Consider the following 24,167-nt stretch of genomic DNA (forward strand, 5'->3'; position numbering starts at 1 on the left):
CACATGAAATATCCCAGGAAATATAAAAATGGTTCAGAAAATTCTGGTACTTAAGTACGATAGAATATCCCTCAGCCATGAAATCAATGTCATAAGACCAGTAACAGCAAAATGAGTGGATTCAGGTACGATGATTCTAAGTGAAATAAGTCACACAGAAAAAGAAACATCATAAGATATCACTTATGAAGTTCCTGTAAACATGGCTACAATTGAACTGATTTAGGAAAGAGAACAGTGTCTCACATTTAGAAAACACTGTTACGCCTGGCTAAGGTGGAAGGAGAGGTGGGGTGATGCAGAAAACCAGAGTTTGATACAAGCACATCTACCGTTCCAAAAACCAACTATGGAATACACAAGAACTAAACCTTCCTCAGTGAAAGGGACTCAAAACCCCATATTTCCCGCAGAGGAATATATCTGACTAGTAAGGATCTTAAAACCTATGTATACATATGTCTGCATAAAGGAATCAAGTGTGTATAGACTGGCATAAACATGGCAGCAAGAATCAGCACAAACACACTATAAAAAGGAATTTCAAAAACAAAACAAAAAAACAAAGAAATCATTTACAATTACTTCAGGGTCTCTTATGAAACCTGGAATGACCATTTCTACAATGACAGGTGGATGTGTCATAAGGCTGGACACTAGGGACTGAGAGAATTTGTGAGATTGGGTGAGCAAATGCAGACCCTTTAAAGCAATAATGCATGGCACCCATTCCATGCGCCCCAACTCTCCAGGTTAAATGGAATACTAATACAGCCATAACATGTACGGGAAACCTAGAGAATGGACACACTGTGAATAGGAATTGTTTCTAAAACTCAAAGAATATTTCCTCTCCTGGTGCTCCGGTTTGACTTTCCAACTGCTTTACTGTCAATCTACCAACTTGGAGAGACAGGCCCTTTAACCTCCTGGTTCCCACTGGTTGCCAATTTGGGCAGAGAATGAAAGGGAAGAGGGAGAACCAATGAGAGAGTAGCTGTTAGGCAATTGGACGGGCACATGTCACTCTAATTTCCCAGCAATAAGAAGAATTAACCAAAGTCTCAGCCACCCACCGGGAACCAATATAGGTCCTGAACCAAAATTTTGGACTTGTGTTTAGCTCACAAGAAACGAGTTGAATAATGGAGCTCAGGGGCAAAGCAATTCACAAACTGGCAGAGTAATAAAGGACAACTATCGTCCAAAATTCTGTTGAGGAAAGGAAACGAGGCGGACTTGAAAGCAAGGCAGAATAGCAGGAAACAGATTTCAAGAGGTACTTTGGAATTGCCTGTAAAGCACAGGAAGAGGGGCGCAACTTCGACAATGATGCACTTGGCCAAAAACGGCATATGCGTTTTCTCCTGAATATTTTCAGGAAAATACGCATACACCCGTTTTGTCAAAGCAAAGAAGCAGGCAACACAAATCTGCACTACAAATAAGTGTCACTTCCCACCCTTCAAAAGGGACATCCAAAATTGTGTAAAAAGCAGAATGGCAAGACAGGCCCTGGAGAAGAGGGAGACTTGTTATGCTGATGGGCGGGATGTAAACTGCCAACTGCCTCACTGGAGGAGTGCATTGTGTTCCCTAAAAGAAGTAAACAACAGAGCTACAGAGCCAAGGGCACTTCCAGTCTAGGGAATATACCTTGGGAAAACTGAAACTCAATAAGACAGAGCCACACACAAATTTAGGGCTGCACTGCTTACAAGATCCTCAACTTGGGTACACCTTAAATATACAATGAGGTATAAAAATGGTTCAAAAAATTGTGGTACTTTCATACGATGGAATATCCCTCAGCCATGAAATCAATGTCATAAGACCATTAGCAGCAAAATGAGTGGAAACAGGTACGATGATTTTAAGTGAAATAAGTCACACAGAAAAAGAAACTTATCATAAAATGTCACTTATGAAGATCCTGTAAACATGGCTACACATGAACTGAGTTAGGAAAGAGAACAGAGCCTCACATTTATAAAACACTCTTATGCCTGCTAAAGGGGGAAGGAGAGGTGGGGAGATGTATAAAACCAGAGTTTGATATAAGCATAGGTACCATTCCGAAAACCAACTATGGAATAGACAAGACCTACACCTTCCTCAGTGAAAGGGACTCAAAACCCCATATTTCCTGCAGTGGAATATATCGGACTAGTAAAAACCTTAAAACCTATGTATTGATATGTCTCCGTAAGGGAATCAAGTGTGTCTAGACTGGCATAAACATGGCAGTGAGAATCAGCTCAAAACCACTTTAAAAAGAATTTCAAAAAGAAAACAAAAAAGCAGGGAAATTCTCTACTTTTCCTTCAGGGTCTCTGATGAAACATGGAATGACCCTGTCTACAATGACAGCTGGATGTGGCATAAGGCTGGACTCTTGGGCCTGAGAGGATTGGTGAGATAGGGTGAGCAAATGCACACCCTTTAAAGCAATAATGCATGGCACCCATTCCATGGGTCCCAACTCACCAGGTTGAAGGGAATATTACTACAGCTATAACATGTACGGGAAACCTAGAGAATGGACACACTGTGAATACGAATGGTTTCTAAAACTCAACGAATACTCCGTCTCCTGGTTGCTCCGGTTTGACTTTCCAACTGCTTTACTATCATTCTCCCAACATTGAGAGACCGCCCCTTTATCCTCCTGGTTCGCACAAGTTGCCAGTTTGGCAGAGTATGAAAGTCAGAAGGGAGAACCAATGACAGAGTAGCTGTTAGGCATATGGACGGGCACATGTCACTCTAATTTCCAGGCAGGAAGAAGAATTAACCACAGTCGCCAACATCAACCGGGAACCAGTATAGGTACTGAACCAAAATTTTGGACTTGCTTTCATCTAACATAAAAACGAGTTGAAAAATGGAGCTCAGGGGCTCAGCAATTCACAGACTGGCAGAATAATAGAGGACAACTATCGTCCAAAAATCTCTTGAGGGAAGGCAACGAGGCGGACTTGAAAGCAAGGCAGAATAGCAGGAAACAGATTTCAAGAGGTACATTGGAATCGCCTTTAAAGCACAGGAAGAGGGGCACAACTTCGACAATGATACACTTGGCCATAAAGGGCGTATGCGTTTTCTCTTGAATATATTCAGGAGAAAACGCATACGCCATTTTTGGCCTAGCAAACAAGCGGGCAATGCAAATCTGCACTACAAAGAAGTGTCACTTCCCACCTGTCAAAAGGGACTTCCACAAAATGTGTATAAACCAGAAAGGCAAGAAAGGCACAGGAGAACAGGGTGCCTTGTTATGCTGATGGGCAGGATGTAAATTGCCAACTGCCTCACTGGAGGAGTGCATTGTGTTCCCTAAAACAAGTAAACAACAGAGCTAGAGAGCCAAGGACACTTCCAGTCTCTGAAAAATACCTTGGGAAAACTGAAAATCAATAAGACAGATCCACCGCAAAATTAAGGGCTGCAATGCTTACAAGAACCTCAACATGGGTACACCTTAAATATCCCATGAAAGACAAAAGTGGTTCAACAAATTGTAGTAATTACGTACGATGGAATATCCCTCAGCCATGAAATCAAAGTCACAAGGCCAGTAGCAGCAAAATGAGTGGATTCAGGTACGATGATTCTAAGTGAAATAAGTCACGGAGAAAAACAAACTTATCATAAAATATCACTTATTATGGTCCTGTAAACATGGCTACACATGAAATGATTTAGGAAAGAGAGCAGAGTCTCATATTTAGAAAACACTCTTATGCCTGCTTAAGGGGGAAGGAGAGGTGGGGTGATGCATAAAACTAGAGTTTGATATAAGCACTGGTACCATTCCGAATACCAACTATGGAATAGACAAGATCTACCCCTCCCTCAGTGAAATTGACTCAATACCCCTTATTTCCCGCAGAGGAATATATCTAACTAGTAAGAGACTTAAAACTTACGTATTCATATGTCTCCAGAAGGGAATCAAGTGTTTCTAGACTGGCATAAACATGGCAGTGAGAAACAGCTCAAAACCACTATAAAAAGGAATTTCAAAAAGAAAACAAAAAAGCAGGGAAATTCTTTACAAATTCTTCAGGGTCTCTGATGAAACCTGGAATGACCATATCTACAATGACAGCTAGATGTGGCATAATGCTGGACACTTGGGACTGAGAGGATTGGTGAGATTGGGTGAGCAAATGCAGACCCATTAAAGCAATAATGCACGGCACCCATTCCATGGGTCCCAACTCTCCAGGTTGAAGGGAATATTACTACAGCTATAACATGTACGGGACACCTAGAGAATGGACACAATGTGAATATGAAAAGTTTCTAAAACTCAACGAATACTCCCTCTCCTGGTTGCTCCGGTTTGACTTTCCAACTCCTTTACTATCTATCTCCCAACTTGGAGAGACAGCCCCTTTAACCTCCTGGTTCGCACAAGTTGCCACATTGGCAGAGGATGATAGGGAAGAGGGAGAATCAATGACAGAGAAGCTGTTAGGCATTTAGACGGGCACATGTCACTCTAATTTCCAGGCAGGAAGAAGAATTAACCACAGTCTCAGCCACCCACCGGGAACCAGGATAGGTCCTGAAGCAAAATTTTGGACTTGCGTTCATCTCACAAAAAAAACGAGTTGAAAAATGGAGCTCAGGGACTCAGCAATTCACAGACTGGCAGAGTAATAAAGGACTACTATCTTCCAAAAATCTGTTGAGGGAAGGCAAGGAGGTGGACTTGAAAGCGAGGCAGAATAGCAGGAAACAGAGTTCAAGAGGTACGTTGGAATCGCTTTTAAAGCACAGGAAGAGGGGCACAACTTCAAAATTGATGCACTTTTACAAAAAGGGCGTATGTGTTTTCTCCTGAATATATTCAGGGGAAAACGCATATGCCCTTTTTGGCCACGCAAGCAAGCGGGCAATGCAAATCTGCACTACAAAGAAGTATCACTTCCCACCAGTCAAAAGGGAAAATACACAAAATGTGTAAAAACCAGAAATGCAAGACAGGACCTGGAGAACAGGGAGCCTTGTTGTGCTGAAGGGTGGGATGTAAATTGCCAAATGCCTCTCTGGGGGAGTGCATTGTGTTCCCTAATACAAGTAAACAACAGAGCTACAGAGCCAAGGGCACGTCCAGTCTACGGAATATAACTTGGGAAAACTGAATATCAATAAGACAGAGCCACCACAATATTTAAGGCTGCACTGCTTAAAGAACCTCAACTTGGGTACACATGAAATATCCCAGGAAATATAAAAATGGTTCAGAAAATTCTGGTACTTAAGTACGATAGAATATCCCTCAGCCATGAAATCAATGTCATAAGACCAGTAACAGCAAAATGAGTGGATTCAGGTACGATGATTCTAAGTGAAATAAGTCACACAGAAAAAGAAACATCATAAGATATCACTTATGAAGTTCCTGTAAACATGGCTACAATTGAACTGATTTAGGAAAGAGAACAGTGTCTCACATTTAGAAAACACTGTTACGCCTGGCTAAGGTGGAAGGAGAGGTGGGGTGATGCAGAAAACCAGAGTTTGATACAAGCACATCTACCGTTCCAAAAACCAACTATGGAATACACAAGAACTAAACCTTCCTCAGTGAAAGGGACTCAAAACCCCATATTTCCCGCAGAGGAATATATCTGACTAGTAAGGATCTTAAAACCTATGTATACATATGTCTGCATAAAGGAATCAAGTGTGTATAGACTGGCATAAACATGGCAGCGAGAATCAGCACAAACACACTATAAAAAGGAATTTCAAAAACAAAACAAAAAAACCAAAGAAATCATTTACAATTACTTCAGGGTCTCTTATGAAACCTGGAATGACCATTTCTACAATGACAGGTGGATGTGTCATAAGGCTGGACACTAGGGACTGAGAGAATTTGTGAGATTGGGTGAGCAAATGCAGACCCTTTAAAGCAATAATGCATGGCACCCATTCCATGCGCCCCAACTCTCCAGGTTAAATGGAATACTAATACAGCCATAACATGTACGGGAAACCTAGAGAATGGACACACTGTGAATAGGAATTGTTTCTAAAACTCAAAGAATATTTCCTCTCCTGGTGCTCCGGTTTGACTTTCCAACTGCTTTACTGTCAATCTACCAACTTGGAGAGACAGGCCCTTTAACCTCCTGGTTCCCACTGGTTGCCAATTTGGCAGAGAATGAAAGGGAAGAGGGAGAACCAATGAGAGAGTAGCTGTTAGGCAATTGGACGGGCACATGTCACTCTAATTTCCCAGCAATAAGAAGAATTAACCAAAGTCTCAGCCACCCACCGGGAACCAATATAGGTCCTGAACCAAAATTTTGGACTTGCGTTTAGCTCACAAGAAACGAGTTGAATAATGGAGCTCAGGGGCAAAGCAATTCACAAACTGGCAGAGTAATAAAGGACAACTATCGTCCAAAATTCTGTTGAGGAAAGGAAACGAGGCGGACTTGAAAGCAAGGCAGAATAGCAGGAAACAGATTTCAAGAGGTACTTTGGAATTGCCTGTAAAGCACAGGAAGAGGGGCGCAACTTCGACAATGATGCACTTGGCCAAAAACGGCATATGCGTTTTCTCCTGAATATTTTCAGGAAAATACGCATACACCCGTTTTGTCAAAGCAAAGAAGCAGGCAACACAAATCTGCACTACAAATAAGTGTCACTTCCCACCCTTCAAAAGGGACATCCAAAATTGTGTAAAAAGCAGAATGGCAAGACAGGCCCTGGAGAAGAGGGAGACTTGTTATGCTGATGGGCGGGATGTAAACTGCCAACTGCCTCACTGGAGGAGTGCATTGTGTTCCCTAAAAGAAGTAAACAACAGAGCTACAGAGCCAAGGGCACTTCCAGTCTAGGGAATATACCTTGGGAAAACTGAAACTCAATAAGACAGAGCCACACACAAATTTAGGGCTGCACTGCTTACAAGATCCTCAACTTGGGTACACCTTAAATATACAATGAGGTATAAAAATGGTTCAAAAAATTGTGGTACTTTCATACGATGGAATATCCCTCAGCCATGAAATCAATGTCATAAGACCATTAGCAGCAAAATGAGTGGAAACAGGTACGATGATTTTAAGTGAAATAAGTCACACAGAAAAAGAAACTTATCATAAAATGTCACTTATGAAGATCCTGTAAACATGGCTACACATGAACTGAGTTAGGAAAGAGAACAGAGCCTCACATTTATAAAACACTCTTATGCCTGCTAAAGGGGGAAGGAGAGGTGGGGAGATGTATAAAACCAGAGTTTGATATAAGCATAGGTACCATTCCGAAAACCAACTATGGAATAGACAAGACCTACACCTTCCTCAGTGAAAGGGACTCAAAACCCCATATTTCCTGCAGTGGAATATATCGGACTAGTAAAAACCTTAAAACCTATGTATTGATATGTCTCCGTAAGGGAATCAAGTGTGTCTAGACTGGCATAAACATGGCAGTGAGAATCAGCTCAAAACCACTTTAAAAAGAATTTCAAAAAGAAAACAAAAAAGCAGGGAAATTCTTTACTTTTCCTTCAGGGTCTCTGATGAAACATGGAATGACCCTGTCTACAATGACAGCTGGATGTGGCATAAGGCTGGACTCTTGGGCCTGAGAGGATTGGTGAGATAGGGTGAGCAAATGCACACCCTTTAAAGCAATAATGCATGGCACCCATTCCATGGGTCCCAACTCACCAGGTTGAAGGGAATATTACTACAGCTATAACATGTACGGGAAACCTAGAGAATGGACACACTGTGAATACGAATGGTTTCTAAAACTCAACGAATACTCCGTCTCCTGGTTGCTCCGGTTTGACTTTCCAACTGCTTTACTATCATTCTCCCAACATTGAGAGACCGCCCCTTTATCCTCCTGGTTCGCACAAGTTGCCAGTTTGGCAGAGTATGAAAGTCAGAAGGGAGAACCAATGAGAGAGTAGCTGTTAGGCATATGGACGGGCACATGTCACTCTAATTTCCAGGCAGGAAGAAGAATTAACCACAGTCGCCAACATCAACCGGGAACCAGTATAGGTACTGAACCAAAATTTTGGACTTGCTTTCATCTAACATAAAAACGAGTTGAAAAATGGAGCTCAGGGGCTCAGCAATTCACAGACTGGCAGAATAATAGAGGACAACTATCGTCCAAAAATCTCTTGAGGGAAGGCAACGAGGCGGACTTGAAAGCAAGGCAGAATAGCAGGAAACAGATTTCAAGAGGTACATTGGAATCGCCTTTAAAGCACAGGAAGAGGGGCACAACTTCGACAATGATACACTTGGCCATAAAGGGCGTATGCGTTTTCTCTTGAATATATTCAGGAGAAAACGCATACGCCATTTTTGGCCTAGCAAACAAGCGGGCAATGCAAATCTGCACTACAAAGAAGTGTCACTTCCCACCTGTCAAAAGGGACTTCCACAAAATGTGTATAAACCAGAAAGGCAAGAAAGGCACAGGAGAACAGGGTGCCTTGTTATGCTGATGGGCAGGATGTAAATTGCCAACTGCCTCACTGGAGGAGTGCATTGTGTTCCCTAAAACAAGTAAACAACAGAGCTAGAGAGCCAAGGACACTTCCAGTCTCTGAAAAATACCTTGGGAAAACTGAAAATCAATAAGACAGATCCACCGCAAAATTAAGGGCTGCAATGCTTACAAGAACCTCAACATGGGTACACCTTAAATATCCCATGAAAGACAAAAGTGGTTCAACAAATTGTAGTAATTACGTACGATGGAATATCCCTCAGCCATGAAATCAAAGTCACAAGGCCAGTAGCAGCAAAATGAGTGGATTCAGGTACGATGATTCTAAGTGAAATAAGTCACGGAGAAAAACAAACTTATCATAAAATATCACTTATTATGGTCCTGTAAACATGGCTACACATGAAATGATTTAGGAAAGAGAGCAGAGTCTCATATTTAGAAAACACTCTTATGCCTGCTTAAGGGGGAAGGAGAGGTGGGGTGATGCATAAAACTAGAGTTTGATATAAGCACTGGTACCATTCCGAATACCAACTATGGAATAGACAAGATCTACCCCTCCCTCAGTGAAATGGACTCAATACCCCTTATTTCCCGCAGAGGAATATATCTAACTAGTAAGAGACTTAAAACTTACGTATTCATATGTCTCCAGAAGGGAATCAAGTGTTTCTAGACTGGCATAAACATGGCAGTGAGAAACAGCTCAAAACCACTATAAAAAGGAATTTCAAAAAGAAAACAAAAAAGCAGGGAAATTCTTTACAAATTCTTCAGGGTCTCTGATGAAACCTGGAATGACCATATCTACAATGACAGCTAGATGTGGCATAATGCTGGACACTTGGGACTGAGAGGATTGGTGAGATTGGGTGAGCAAATGCAGACCCATTAAAGCAATAATGCACGGCACCCATTCCATGGGTCCCAACTCTCCAGGTTGAAGGGAATATTACTACAGCTATAACATGTACGGGACACCTAGAGAATGGACACAATGTGAATATGAAAAGTTTCTAAAACTCAACGAATACTCCCTCTCCTGGTTGCTCCGGTTTGACTTTCCAACTCCTTTACTATCTATCTCCCAACTTGGAGAGACAGCCCCTTTAACCTCCTGGTTCGCACAAGTTGCCAAATTGGCAGAGGATGATAGGGAAGAGGGAGAATCAATGACAGAGAAGCTGTTAGGCATTTAGACGGGCACATGTCACTCTAATTTCCAGGCAGGAAGAAGAATTAACCACAGTCTCAGCCACCCACCGGGAACCAGGATAGGTCCTGAAGCAAAATTTTGGACTTGCGTTCATCTCACAAAAAAAACGAGTTGAAAAATGGAGCTCAGGGACTCAGCAATTCACAGACTGGCAGAGTAATAAAGGACTACTATCTTCCAAAAATCTGTTGAGGGAAGGCAAGGAGGTGGACTTGAAAGCGAGGCAGAATAGCAGGAAACAGAGTTCAAGAGGTACGTTGGAATCGCTTTTAAAGCACAGGAAGAGGGGCACAACTTCAAAATTGATGCACTTTTACAAAAAGGGCGTATGTGTTTTCTCCTGAATATATTCAGGGGAAAACGCATATGCCCTTTTTGGCCACGCAAGCAAGCGGGCAATGCAAATCTGCACTACAAAGAAGTATCACTTCCCACCAGTCAAAAGGGAAAATACACAAAATGTGTAAAAACCAGAAATGCAAGACAGGACCTGGAGAACAGGGAGCCTTGTTGTGCTGAAGGGTGGGATGTAAATTGCCAAATGCCTCTCTGGGGGAGTGCATTGTGTTCCCTAATACAAGTAAACAACAGAGCTACAGAGCCAAGGGCACGTCCAGTCTACGGAATATAACTTGGGAAAACTGAATATCAATAAGACAGAGCCACCACAATATTTAAGGCTGCACTGCTTAAAGAACCTCAACTTGGGTACACATGAAATATCCCAGGAAATATAAAAATGGTTCAGAAAATTCTGGTACTTAAGTACGATAGAATATCCCTCAGCCATGAAATCAATGTCATAAGACCAGTAACAGCAAAATGAGTGGATTCAGGTACGATGATTCTAAGTGAAATAAGTCACACAGAAAAAGAAACATCATAAGATATCACTTATGAAGTTCCTGTAAACATGGCTACAATTGAACTGATTTAGGAAAGAGAACAGTGTCTCACATTTAGAAAACACTGTTACGCCTGGCTAAGGTGGAAGGAGAGGTGGGGTGATGCAGAAAACCAGAGTTTGATACAAGCACATCTACCGTTCCAAAAACCAACTATGGAATACACAAGAACTAAACCTTCCTCAGTGAAAGGGACTCAAAACCCCATATTTCCCGCAGAGGAATATATCTGACTAGTAAGGATCTTAAAACCTATGTATACATATGTCTGCATAAAGGAATCAAGTGTGTATAGACTGGCATAAACATGGCAGCGAGAATCAGCACAAACACACTATAAAAAGGAATTTCAAAAACAAAACAAAAAAAACAAAGAAATCATTTACAATTACTTCAGGGTCTCTTATGAAACCTGGAATGACCATTTCTACAATGACAGGTGGATGTGTCATAAGGCTGGACACTAGGGACTGAGAGAATTTGTGAGATTGGGTGAGCAAATGCAGACCCTTTAAAGCAATAATGCATGGCACCCATTCCATGCGCCCCAACTCTCCAGGTTAAATGGAATACTAATACAGCCATAACATGTACGGGAAACCTAGAGAATGGACACACTGTGAATAGGAATTGTTTCTAAAACTCAAAGAATATTTCCTCTCCTGGTGCTCCGGTTTGACTTTCCAACTGCTTTACTGTCAATCTACCAACTTGGAGAGACAGGCCCTTTAACCTCCTGGTTCCCACTGGTTGCCAATTTGGCAGAGAATGAAAGGGAAGAGGGAGAACCAATGAGAGAGTAGCTGTTAGGCAATTGGACGGGCACATGTCACTCTAATTTCCCAGCAATAAGAAGAATTAACCAAAGTCTCAGCCACCCACCGGGAACCAATATAGGTCCTGAACCAAAATTTTGGACTTGCGTTTAGCTCACAAGAAACGAGTTGAATAATGGAGCTCAGGGGCAAAGCAATTCACAAACTGGCAGAGTAATAAAGGACAACTATCGTCCAAAATTCTGTTGAGGAAAGGAAACGAGGCGGACTTGAAAGCAAGGCAGAATAGCAGGAAACAGATTTCAAGAGGTACTTTGGAATTGCCTGTAAAGCACAGGAAGAGGGGCGCAACTTCGACAATGATGCACTTGGCCAAAAACGGCATATGCGTTTTCTCCTGAATATTTTCAGGAAAATACGCATACACCCGTTTTGTCAAAGCAAAGAAGCAGGCAACACAAATCTGCACTACAAATAAGTGTCACTTCCCACCCTTCAAAAGGGACATCCAAAATTGTGTAAAAAGCAGAATGGCAAGACAGGCCCTGGAGAAGAGGGAGACTTGTTATGCTGATGGGCGGGATGTAAACTGCCAACTGCCTCACTGGAGGAGTGCATTGTGTTCCCTAAAAGAAGTAAACAACAGAGCTACAGAGCCAAGGGCACTTCCAGTCTAGGGAATATACCTTGGGAAAACTGAAACTCAATAAGACAGAGCCACACACAAATTTAGGGCTGCACTGCTTACAAGATCCTCAACTTGGGTACACCTTAAATATACAATGAGGTATAAAAATGGTTCAAAAAATTGTGGTACTTTCATACGATGGAATATCCCTCAGCCATGAAATCAATGTCATAAGACCATTAGCAGCAAAATGAGTGGAAACAGGTACGATGATTTTAAGTGAAATAAGTCACACAGAAAAAGAAACTTATCATAAAATGTCACTTATGAAGATCCTGTAAACATGGCTACACATGAACTGAGTTAGGAAAGAGAACAGAGCCTCACATTTATAAAACACTCTTATGCCTGCTAAAGGGGGAAGGAGAGGTGGGGAGATGTATAAAACCAGAGTTTGATATAAGCATAGGTACCATTCCGAAAACCAACTATGGAATAGACAAGACCTACACCTTCCTCAGTGAAAGGGACTCAAAACCCCATATTTCCTGCAGTGGAATATATCGGACTAGTAAAAACCTTAAAACCTATGTATTGATATGTCTCCGTAAGGGAATCAAGTGTGTCTAGACTGGCATAAACATGGCAGTGAGAATCAGCTCAAAACCACTTTAAAAAGAATTTCAAAAAGAAAACAAAAAAGCAGGGAAATTCTTTACTTTTCCTTCAGGGTCTCTGATGAAACATGGAATGACCCTGTCTACAATGACAGCTGGATGTGGCATAAGGCTGGACTCTTGGGCCTGAGAGGATTGGTGAGATAGGGTGAGCAAATGCACACCCTTTAAAGCAATAATGCATGGCACCCATTCCATGGGTCCCAACTCACCAGGTTGAAGGGAATATTACTACAGCTATAACATGTACGGGAAACCTAGAGAATGGACACACTGTGAATACGAATGGTTTCTAAAACTCAACGAATACTCCGTCTCCTGGTTGCTCCGGTTTGACTTTCCAACTGCTTTACTATCATTCTCCCAACATTGAGAGACCGCCCCTTTATCCTCCTGGTTCGCACAAGTTGCCAGTTTGGCAGAGTATGAAAGTCAGAAGGGAGAACCAATGAGAGAGTAGCTGTTAGGCATATGGACGGGCACATGTCACTCTAATTTCCAGGCAGGAAGAAGAATTAACCACAGTCGCCAACATCAACCGGGAACCAGTATAGGTACTGAACCAAAATTTTGGACTTGCTTTCATCTAACATAAAAACGAGTTGAAAAATGGAGCTCAGGGGCTCAGCAATTCACAGACTGGCAGAATAATAGAGGACAACTATCGTCCAAAAATCTCTTGAGGGAAGGCAACGAGGCGGACTTGAAAGCAAGGCAGAATAGCAGGAAACAGATTTCAAGAGGTACATTGGAATCGCCTTTAAAGCACAGGAAGAGGGGCACAACTTCGACAATGATACACTTGGCCATAAAGGGCGTATGCGTTTTCTCTTGAATATATTCAGGAGAAAACGCATACGCCATTTTTGGCCTAGCAAACAAGCGGGCAATGCAAATCTGCACTACAAAGAAGTGTCACTTCCCACCTGTCAAAAGGGACTTCCACAAAATGTGTATAAACCAGAAAGGCAAGAAAGGCACAGGAGAACAGGGTGCCTTGTTATGCTGATGGGCAGGATGTAAATTGCCAACTGCCTCACTGGAGGAGTGCATTGTGTTCCCTAAAACAAGTAAACAACAGAGCTAGAGAGCCAAGGACACTTCCAGTCTCTGAAAAATACCTTGGGAAAACTGAAAATCAATAAGACAGATCCACCGCAAAATTAAGGGCTGCAATGCTTACAAGAACCTCAACATGGGTACACCTTAAATATCCCATGAAAGACAAAAGTGGTTCAACAAATTGTAGTAATTACGTACGATGGAATATCCCTCAGCCATGAAATCAAAGTCACAAGGCCAGTAGCAGCAAAATGAGTGGATTCAGGTACGATGATTCTAAGTGAAATAAGTCACGGAGAAAAACAAACTTATCATAAAATATCACTTATTATGGTCCTGTAAACATGGCTACACATGAAATGATTTAGGAAAGAGAGCAGAGTCTCATATTTAGAAAACACTCTTATGCCTGCTTAAGGGGGAAGGAGAGGTGGGGTGATGCATAAAACTAGAGTTTGATATAAGCACTGGTACCATTCCGAATACCAACTATGGAATAGACAAGATCTACCCCTCCCTCAGTGAAATGGACTCAATACCCCTTATTTCCCGCAGAGGAATATATCTAACTAGTAAGAGACTTAAAACTTACGTATTCATATGTCTCCAGAAGGGAATCAAGTGTTTCTAGACTGGCATAAACATGGCAGTGAGAAACAGCTCAAAACCACTATAAAAAGGAATTTCAAAAAGAAAACAAAAAAGCAGGGAAATTCTTTACAAATTCTTCAGGGTCTCTGATGAAACCTGGAATGACCATATCTACAATGACAGCTAGATGTGGCATAATGCTGGACACTTGGGACTGAGAGGATTGGTGAGATTGGGTGAGCAAATGCAGACCCATTAAAGCAATAATGCACGGCACCCATTCCATGGGTCCCAACTCTCCAGGTTGAAGGGAATATTACTACAGCTATAACATGTACGGGACACCTAGAGAATGGACACAATGTGAATATGAAAAGTTTCTAAAACTCAACGAATACTCCCTCTCCTGGTTGCTCCGGTTTGACTTTCCAACTCCTTTACTATCTATCTCCCAACTTGGAGAGACAGCCCCTTTAACCTCCTGGTTCGCACAAGTTGCCAAATTGGCAGAGGATGATAGGGAAGAGGGAGAATCAATGACAGAGAAGCTGTTAGGCATTTAGACGGGCACATGTCACTCTAATTTCCAGGCAGGAAGAAGAATTAACCACAGTCTCAGCCACCCACCGGGAACCAGGATAGGTCCTGAAGCAAAATTTTGGACTTGCGTTCATCTCACAAAAAAAACGAGTTGAAAAATGGAGCTCAGGGACTCAGCAATTCACAGACTGGCAGAGTAATAAAGGACTACTATCTTCCAAAAATCTGTTGAGGGAAGGCAAGGAGGTGGACTTGAAAGCGAGGCAGAATAGCAGGAAACAGAGTTCAAGAGGTACGTTGGAATCGCTTTTAAAGCACAGGAAGAGGGGCACAACTTCAAAATTGATGAACTTTTACAAAAAGGGCGTATGTGTTTTCTCCTGAATATATTCAGGGGAAAACGCATATGCCCTTTTTGGCCACGCAAGCAAGCGGGCAATGCAAATCTGCACTACAAAGAAGTATCACTTCCCACCAGTCAAAAGGGAAAATACACAAAATGTGTAAAAACCAGAAATGCAAGACAGGACCTGGAGAACAGGGAGCCTTGTTGTGCTGAAGGGTGGGATGTAAATTGCCAAATGCCTCTCTGGGGGAGTGCATTGTGTTCCCTAATACAAGTAAACAACAGAGCTACAGAGCCAAGGGCACGTCCAGTCTACGGAATATAACTTGGGAAAACTGAATATCAATAAGACAGAGCCACCACAATATTTAAGGCTGCACTGCTTAAAGAACCTCAACTTGGGTACACATGAAATATCCCAGGAAATATAAAAATGGTTCAGAAAATTCTGGTACTTAAGTACGATAGAATATCCCTCAGCCATGAAATCAATGTCATAAGACCAGTAACAGCAAAATGAGTGGATTCAGGTACGATGATTCTAAGTGAAATAAGTCACACAGAAAAAGAAACATCATAAGATATCACTTATGAAGTTCCTGTAAACATGGCTACAATTGAACTGATTTAGGAAAGAGAACAGTGTCTCACATTTAGAAAACACTGTTACGCCTGGCTAAGGTGGAAGGAGAGGTGGGGTGATGCAGAAAACCAGAGTTTGATACAAGCACATCTACCGTTCCAAAAACCAACTATGGAATACACAAGAACTAAACCTTCCTCAGTGAAAGGGACTCAAAACCCCATATTTCCCGCAGAGGAATATATCTGACTAGTAAGGATCTTAAAACCTATGTATACATATGTCTGCATAAAGGAATCAAGTGTGTATAGACTGGCATAAACATGGCAGCGAGAATCAGCACAAACACACTATAAAAAGGAATTTCAAAAACAAAACAAAAAAAACAAAGAAATCATTTACAATTACTTCAGGGTCTCTTATGAAACCTGGAATGACCATTTCTACAATGACAGGTGGATGTGTCATAAGGCTGGACACTAGGGACTGAGAGAATTTGTGAGATTGGGTGAGCAAATGCAGACCCTTTAAAGCAATAATGCATGGCACCCATTCCATGCGCCCCAACTCTCCAGGTTAAATGGAATACTAATACAGCCATAACATGTACGGGAAACCTAGAGAATGGACACACTGTGAATAGGAATTGTTTCTAAAACTCAAAGAATATTTCCTCTCCTGGTGCTCCGGTTTGACTTTCCAACTGCTTTACTGTCAATCTACCAACTTGGAGAGACAGGCCCTTTAACCTCCTGGTTCCCACTGGTTGCCAATTTGGCAGAGAATGAAAGGGAAGAGGGAGAACCAATGAGAGAGTAGCTGTTAGGCAATTGGACGGGCACATGTCACTCTAATTTCCCAGCAATAAGAAGAATTAACCAAAGTCTCAGCCACCCACCGGGAACCAATATAGGTCCTGAACCAAAATGTTGGACTTGCGTTTAGCTCACAAGAAACGAGTTGAATAATGGAGCTCAGGGGCAAAGCAATTCACAAACTGGCAGAGTAATAAAGGACAACTATCGTCCAAAATTCTGTTGAGGAAAGGAAACGAGGCGGACTTGAAAGCAAGGCAGAATAGCAGGAAACAGATTTCAAGAGGTACTTTGGAATTGCCTGTAAAGCACAGGAAGAGGGGCGCAACTTCGACAATGATGCACTTGGCCAAAAACGGCATATGCGTTTTCTCCTGAATATTTTCAGGAAAATACGCATACACCCGTTTTGTCAAAGCAAAGAAGCAGGCAACACAAATCTGCACTACAAATAAGTGTCACTTCCCACCCTTCAAAAGGGACATCCAAAATTGTGTAAAAAGCAGAATGGCAAGACAGGCCCTGGAGAAGAGGGAGACTTGTTATGCTGATGGGCGGGATGTAAACTGCCAACTGCCTCACTGGAGGAGTGCATTGTGTTCCCTAAAAGAAGTAAACAACAGAGCTACAGAGCCAAGGGCACTTCCAGTCTAGGGAATATACCTTGGGAAAACTGAAACTCAATAAGACAGAGCCACACACAAATTTAGGGCTGCACTGCTTACAAGATCCTCAACTTGGGTACACCTTAAATATACAATGAGGTATAAAAATGGTTCAAAAAATTGTGGTACTTTCATACGATGGAATATCCCTCAGCCATGAAATCAATGTCATAAGACCATTAGCAGCAAAATGAGTGGAAACAGGTACGATGATTTTAAGTGAAATAAGTCACACAGAAAAAGAAACTTATCATAAAATATCACTTATGAAGATCCTGTAAACATGGCTACACATGAACTGAGTTAGGAAAGAGAACAGAGCCTCACATTTATAAAACACTCTTATGCCTGCTAAAGGGGGAAGGAGAGGTGGGGAGATGTATAAAACCAGAGTTTGATATAAGCATAGGTACCATTCCGAAAACCAACTATGGAATAGACAAGACCTACACCTTCCTCAGTGAAAGGGACTCAAAACCCCATATTTCCTGCAGTGGAATATATCGGACTAGTAAAAACCTTAAAACCTATGTATTGATATGTCTCCGTAAGGGAATCAAGTGTGTCTAGACTGGCATAAACATGGCAGTGAGAATCAGCTCAAAACCACTTTAAAAAGAATTTCAAAAAGAAAACAAAAAAGCAGGGAAATTCTTTACTTTTCCTTCAGGGTCTCTGATGAAACATGGAATGACCCTGTCTACAATGACAGCTGGATGTGGCATAAGGCTGGACTCTTGGGCCTGAGAGGATTGGTGAGATAGGGTGAGCAAATGCACACCCTTTAAAGCAATAATGCATGGCACCCATTCCATGGGTCCCAACTCACCAGGTTGAAGGGAATATTACTACAGCTATAACATGTACGGGAAACCTAGAGAATGGACACACTGTGAATACGAATGGTTTCTAAAACTCAACGAATACTCCGTCTCCTGGTGGCTCCGGTTTGACTTTCCAACTGCTTTACTATCATTCTCCCAACATTGAGAGACCGCCCCTTTATCCTCCTGGTTCGCACAAGTTGCCAGTTTGGCAGAGTATGAAAGTCAGAAGGGAGAACCAATGAGAGAGTAGCTGTTAGGCATATGGACGGGCACATGTCACTCTAATTTCCAGGCAGGAAGAAGAATTAACCACAGTCGCCAACATCAACCGGGAACCAGTATAGGTACTGAACCAAAATTTTGGACTTGCTTTCATCTAACATAAAAACGAGTTGAAAAATGGAGCTCAGGGGCTCAGCAATTCACAGACTGGCAGAGTAATAGAGGACAACTATCGTCCAAAAATCTCTTGAGGGAAGGCAACGAGGCGGACTTGAAAGCAAGGCAGAATAGCAGGAAACAGATTTCAAGAGGTACATTGGAATCGCCTTTAAAGCACAGGAAGAGGGGCACAACTTCGACAATGATACACTTGGCCATAAAGGGTGTATGCGTTTTCTCCTGAATATATTCAGGAGAAAACGCAAACGCCATTTTTGGCCTAGCAAGCAAGCGGGCAATGCAAATCTGCACTACAAAGAAGTGTCACTTCCCACCTGTCAAAAGGGACTTCCACAAAATGTGTATAAACCAGAAAGGCAAGAAAGGCACAGGAGAACAGGGTGCCTTGTTATGCTGATGGGCAGGATGTAAATTGCCAACTGCCTCACTGGAGGAGTGCATTGTGTTCCCTAAAACAAGTAAACAACAGAGCTAGAGAGCCAAGGACACTTCCAGTCTCTGAAAAATACCTTGGGAAAACTGAAAATCAATAAGGCAGATCCACCCCAAAATTAAGGGCTGCAATGCTTACAAGAACCTCAACATGGGTACACCTTAAATATCCCATGAAAGACAGAAATGGTTCAACAAATTGTAGTAATTACGTACGATGGAATATCCCTCAGCCATGAAATCAATGTCACAAGGCCAGTAGCAGCAAAATGAGTGGATTCAGGTACGATGATTCTAAGTGAAATAAGTCACGGAGAAAAACAAACTTATCATAAAATATCACTTATTATGGTCCTGTAAACATGGCTACACATGAAATGATTTAGGAAAGAGAGCAGAGTCTCATATTTAGAAAACACTCTTATGCCTGCTTAAGGGGGAAGGAGAGGTGGGGTGATGCATAAAACTAGAGTTTGATATAAGCACAGGTACCATTCCGAATACCAACTATGGAATAGACAAGATCTACCCCTCCCTCAGTGAAATGGACTCAATACCCCTTATTTCCCGCAGAGGAATATATCTAACTAGTAAGAGACTTAAAACTTACGTATTCATATGTCTCCAGAAGGGAATCAAGTGTTTCTAGACTGGCATAAACATGGCAGTGAGAAACAGCTCAAAACCACTATAAAAAGGAATTTCAAAAAGAAAACAAAAAAGCAGGGAAATTCTTTACAAATTCTTCAGGGTCTCTGATGAAACCTGGAATGACCATATCTACAATGACAGCTAGATGTGGCATAATGCTGGACACTTGGGACTGAGAGGATTGGTGAGATTGGGTGAGCAAATGCAGACCCATTAAAGCAATAATGCACGGCACCCATTCCATGGGTCCCAACTCTCCAGGTTGAAGGGAATATTACTACAGCTATAACATGTACGGGACACCTAGAGAATGGACACAATGTGAATACGAAAAGTTTCTAAAACTCAACGAATACTCCCTCTCCTGGTTGCTCCGGTTTGACTTTCCAACTCCTTTACTATCTATCTCCCAACTTGGAGAGACAGCCCCTTTAACCTCCTGGTTCGCACAAGTTGCCAAATTGGCAGAGGATGATAGGGAAGAGGGAGAATCAATGACAGAGAAGCTGTTAGGCATTTAGACGGGCACATGTCACTCTAATTTCCAGGCAGGAAGAAGAATTAACCACAGTCTCAGCCACCCACCGGGAACCAGGATAGGTCCTGAAGCAAAATTTTGGACTTGCGTTCATCTCACAAAAAAAACGAGTTGAAAAATGGAGCTCAGGGACTCAGCAATTCACAGACGGGCAGAGTAATAAAGGACTACTATCTTCCAAAAATCTGTTGAGGGAAGGCAAGGAGGTGGACTTGAAAGCGAGGCAGAATAGCAGGAAACAGAGTTCAAGAGGTACGTTGGAATCGCTTTTAAAGCACAGGAAGAGGGGCACAACTTCAAAATTGATGCACTTTTACAAAAAGGGCGTATGTGTTTTCTCCTGAATATATTCAGGGGAAAACGCATATGCCCTTTTTGGCCACGCAAGCAAGCGGGCAATGCAAATCTGCACTACAAAGAAGTATCACTTCCCACCAGTCAAAAGGGAAAATACACAAAATGTGTAAAAACCAGAAATGCAAGACAGGACCTGGAGAACAGGGAGCCTTGTTGTGCTGAAGGGTGGGATGTAAATTGCCAAATGCCTCTCTGGGGGAGTGCATTGTGTTCCCTAATACAAGTAAACAACAGAGCTACAGAGCCAAGGGCACGTCCAGTCTACGGAATATAACTTGGGAAAACTGAATATCAATAAGACAGAGCCACCACAATATTTAAGGCTGCACTGCTTAAAGAACCTCAACTTGGGTACACATGAAATATCCCAGGAAATATAAAAATGGTTCAGAAAATTCTGGTACTTAAGTACGATAGAATATCCCTCAGCCATGAAATCAATGTCATAAGACCAGTAACAGCAAAATGAGTGGATTCAGGTACGATGATTCTAAGTGAAATAAGTCACACAGAAAAAGAAACATCATAAGATATCACTTATGAAGTTCCTGTAAACATGGCTACAATTGAACTGATTTAGGAAAGAGAACAGTGTCTCACATTTAGAAAACACTGTTACGCCTGGCTAAGGTGGAAGGAGAGGTGGGGTGATGCAGAAAACCAGAGTTTGATACAAGCACATCTACCGTTCCAAAAACCAACTATGGAATACACAAGACCTAAACCTTCCTCAGTGAAAGGGACTCAAAACCCCATATTTCCCGCAGAGGAATATATCTGACTAGTAAGGATCTTAAAACCTATGTATACATATGTCTGCATAAAGGAATCAAGTGTGTATAGACTGGCATAAACATGGCAGCGAGAATCAGCACAAACACACTATAAAAAGGAATTTCAAAAACAAAACAAAAAAACAAAGAAATCATTTACAATTACTTCAGGGTCTCTTATGAAACCTGGAATGACCATTTCTACAATGACAGGTGGATGTGTCATAAGGCTGGACACTAGGGACTGAGAGAATTTGTGAGATTGGGTGAGCAAATGCAGACCCTTTAAAGCAATAATGCATGGCACCCATTCCATGCGCCCCAACTCTCCAGGTTAAATGGAATACTAATACAGCCATAACATGTACGGGAAACCTAGAGAATGGACACACTGTGAATAGGAATTGTTTCTAAAACTCAAAGAATATTTCCTCTCCTGGTGCTCCGGTTTGACTTTCCAACTGCTTTACTGTCAATCTACCAACTTGGAGAGACAGGCCCTTTAACCTCCTGGTTCCCACTGGTTGCCAATTTGGCAGAGAATGAAAGGGAAGAGGGAGAACCAATGAGAGAGTAGCTGTTAGGCAATTGGACGGGCACATGTCACTCTAATTTCCCAGCAATAAGAAGAATTAACCAAAGTCTCAGCCACCCACCGGGAACCAATATAGGTCCTGAACCAAAATTTTGGACTTGCGTTTAGCTCACAAGAAACGAGTTGAATAATGGAGCTCAGGGGCAAAGCAATTCACAAACTGGCAGAGTAATAAAGGACAACTATCGTCCAAAATTCTGTTGAGGAAAGGAAACGAGGCGGACTTGAAAGCAAGGCAGAATAGCAGGAAACAGATTTCAAGAGGTACTTTGGAATTGCCTGTAAAGCACAGGAAGAGGGGCGCAACTTCGACAATGATGCACTTGGCCAAAAACGGCATATGCGTTTTCTCCTGAATATTTTCAGGAAAATACGCATACACCCGTTTTGTCAAAGCAAAGAAGCAGGCAACACAAATCTGCACTACAAATAAGTGTCACTTCCCACCCTTCAAAAGGGACATCCAAAATTGTGTAAAAAGCAGAATGGCAAGACAGGCCCTGGAGAAGAGGGAGACTTGTTATGCTGATGGGCGGGATGTAAACTGCCAACTGCAGGACTTCCGGGTAAGATGGCGGAAGAGTAAGACGCGGAGATCACCTTCCTCCCCACGGATACACCAGAAATACAGCTACACGTGGAACAACTCCTACAGAACACCTACTGAATGCTGGCAGAAGACCCCAGACCTCCCAAAAGGCAAGAAACTCCCCACATACCTGGGTAGGGCAAAGCGGAGAGATTCCCGCACAGAAGATCGGTGCCGAGCGGCACTCACCCGCCCGAGAGGCTTGTCTGCTCGCCCGCCAGGGCGGGCGGCGCTGGAAGCTGAGGCTCGGGCTTCGGTCAGAGCGCAGGGAAAGGACTGGGGCTGGCGGCGAGAACTCAGCCTGAGGGGGGCTGATGTGCCACAGCTAGCCGGCAGGGAGTTCGGGGAAACTCTGGAGCTGCCGAAGAGGCAAGAGACTTTTTCTTCCCTCTTGGTTTCCTGGTGCGCGAGGGGAGGGGATTAAGAGCGCTGCTTGAAGGGGCTCCACAGACGGGCGCGAGTCACGACTGAGAGCGCGGAGCTCAGTGGCGGGCGTGGGACGCTGGGGCTGCTGCTGCCGCCGCCAAGAAGCCTGTGTGCGAGCGCAGGTCACTGTCCACACCGCCCTTCCGGGAGCCTGTGCAGCCCGCCACTGCCGGGGTCCCGGGATCCAGGGGCGGCTTCCCTGGGAGAACGCACGGCGCGCCTCGGGCTGGTGCAACGTCACGCCGAACTCTGCCGCTGCAGGCTCGCCCCGCACTCTGTGCCCCTCCCTCCCGCCCGGCCTGAGTGAGCCAGAGTCCCCAAAGAGGCTGCTCCTTTAACCCTGTCCTGTCTGAGCGAAGAACAAGACGCCCTCCGGCGACCTACACGCAGAGGCGGGGCCAAATCCAAAGCTGAGACCCAGGAGCTGTGATAAAAAAGAAGAGAAAGGGAAACCTCTCCCAGCAGCCTCAGAAGCAGCGGATTAAAGCTCCACAGTCAACTTGATGTACCCTGCATCTGTGGAATACATGAATAGACAACAAATCATCCCAAATTGAGGAGCCAGGAGTCAGTGCTGTGCCTCTGAGGTGGGAGAGCCAACTTCAGGGCACTGGTCCACAAGAGACCTCCCAGCTCCACATAATATCAAACGGCGAAAATCTTCCAGAGATCTCCATCTCAACACCAGCACCCAGCTTCACTCAACGACCAGCAAGCTACAGTGCTGGACACCCTATGCCAAACAACTAGCAAGACAGGAACACAACGCCACCCATTAGCAGAGAGGTGGCCTAAAATCATAAAAAGTCCGCAGACACCCCAAAACACACCACCAGACGTGGACCTGCCCACCAGAAAGACAAGATCCAGCCTCATTCACCAGAACACAGGCACTAGTACCTTCCACCAGGAAGCCGACACAACCCACTGAACCAACCTTAGCCACTGGGGACAGACACCAAAAACAACGGGAACTACGAACCTGCAGCCTGCAAAAAGGAGACCCCAAACACAGTAACATAAGCAAAATGAGAAGACAGAAAAACACACAGCAGGAGAAGGAACAAGATAAAAACCCACCAGACCTAACAAATGAAGACGTAATAGGCAGTCTACCTGAAAAAGAATTCAGAATAATGATGGTAAAGATGATCCAAGATTCTATTTCCCAGATCCAAAATCTTGGAAATAGAATAGACAAAATGCAAGAAACAGTTAACAAGGACCTAGAAGAACTAAAGATGAATCAAGCATCGATTAAA

The sequence above is a fragment of the Mesoplodon bidens genome, assembly GCF_964165515.1.
Source record: "Mesoplodon bidens genome assembly, contig: HAP1_SCAFFOLD_55, whole genome shotgun sequence".
NCBI classification, from domain to species: Eukaryota; Metazoa; Chordata; class Mammalia; order Artiodactyla; family Ziphiidae; genus Mesoplodon; species Mesoplodon bidens.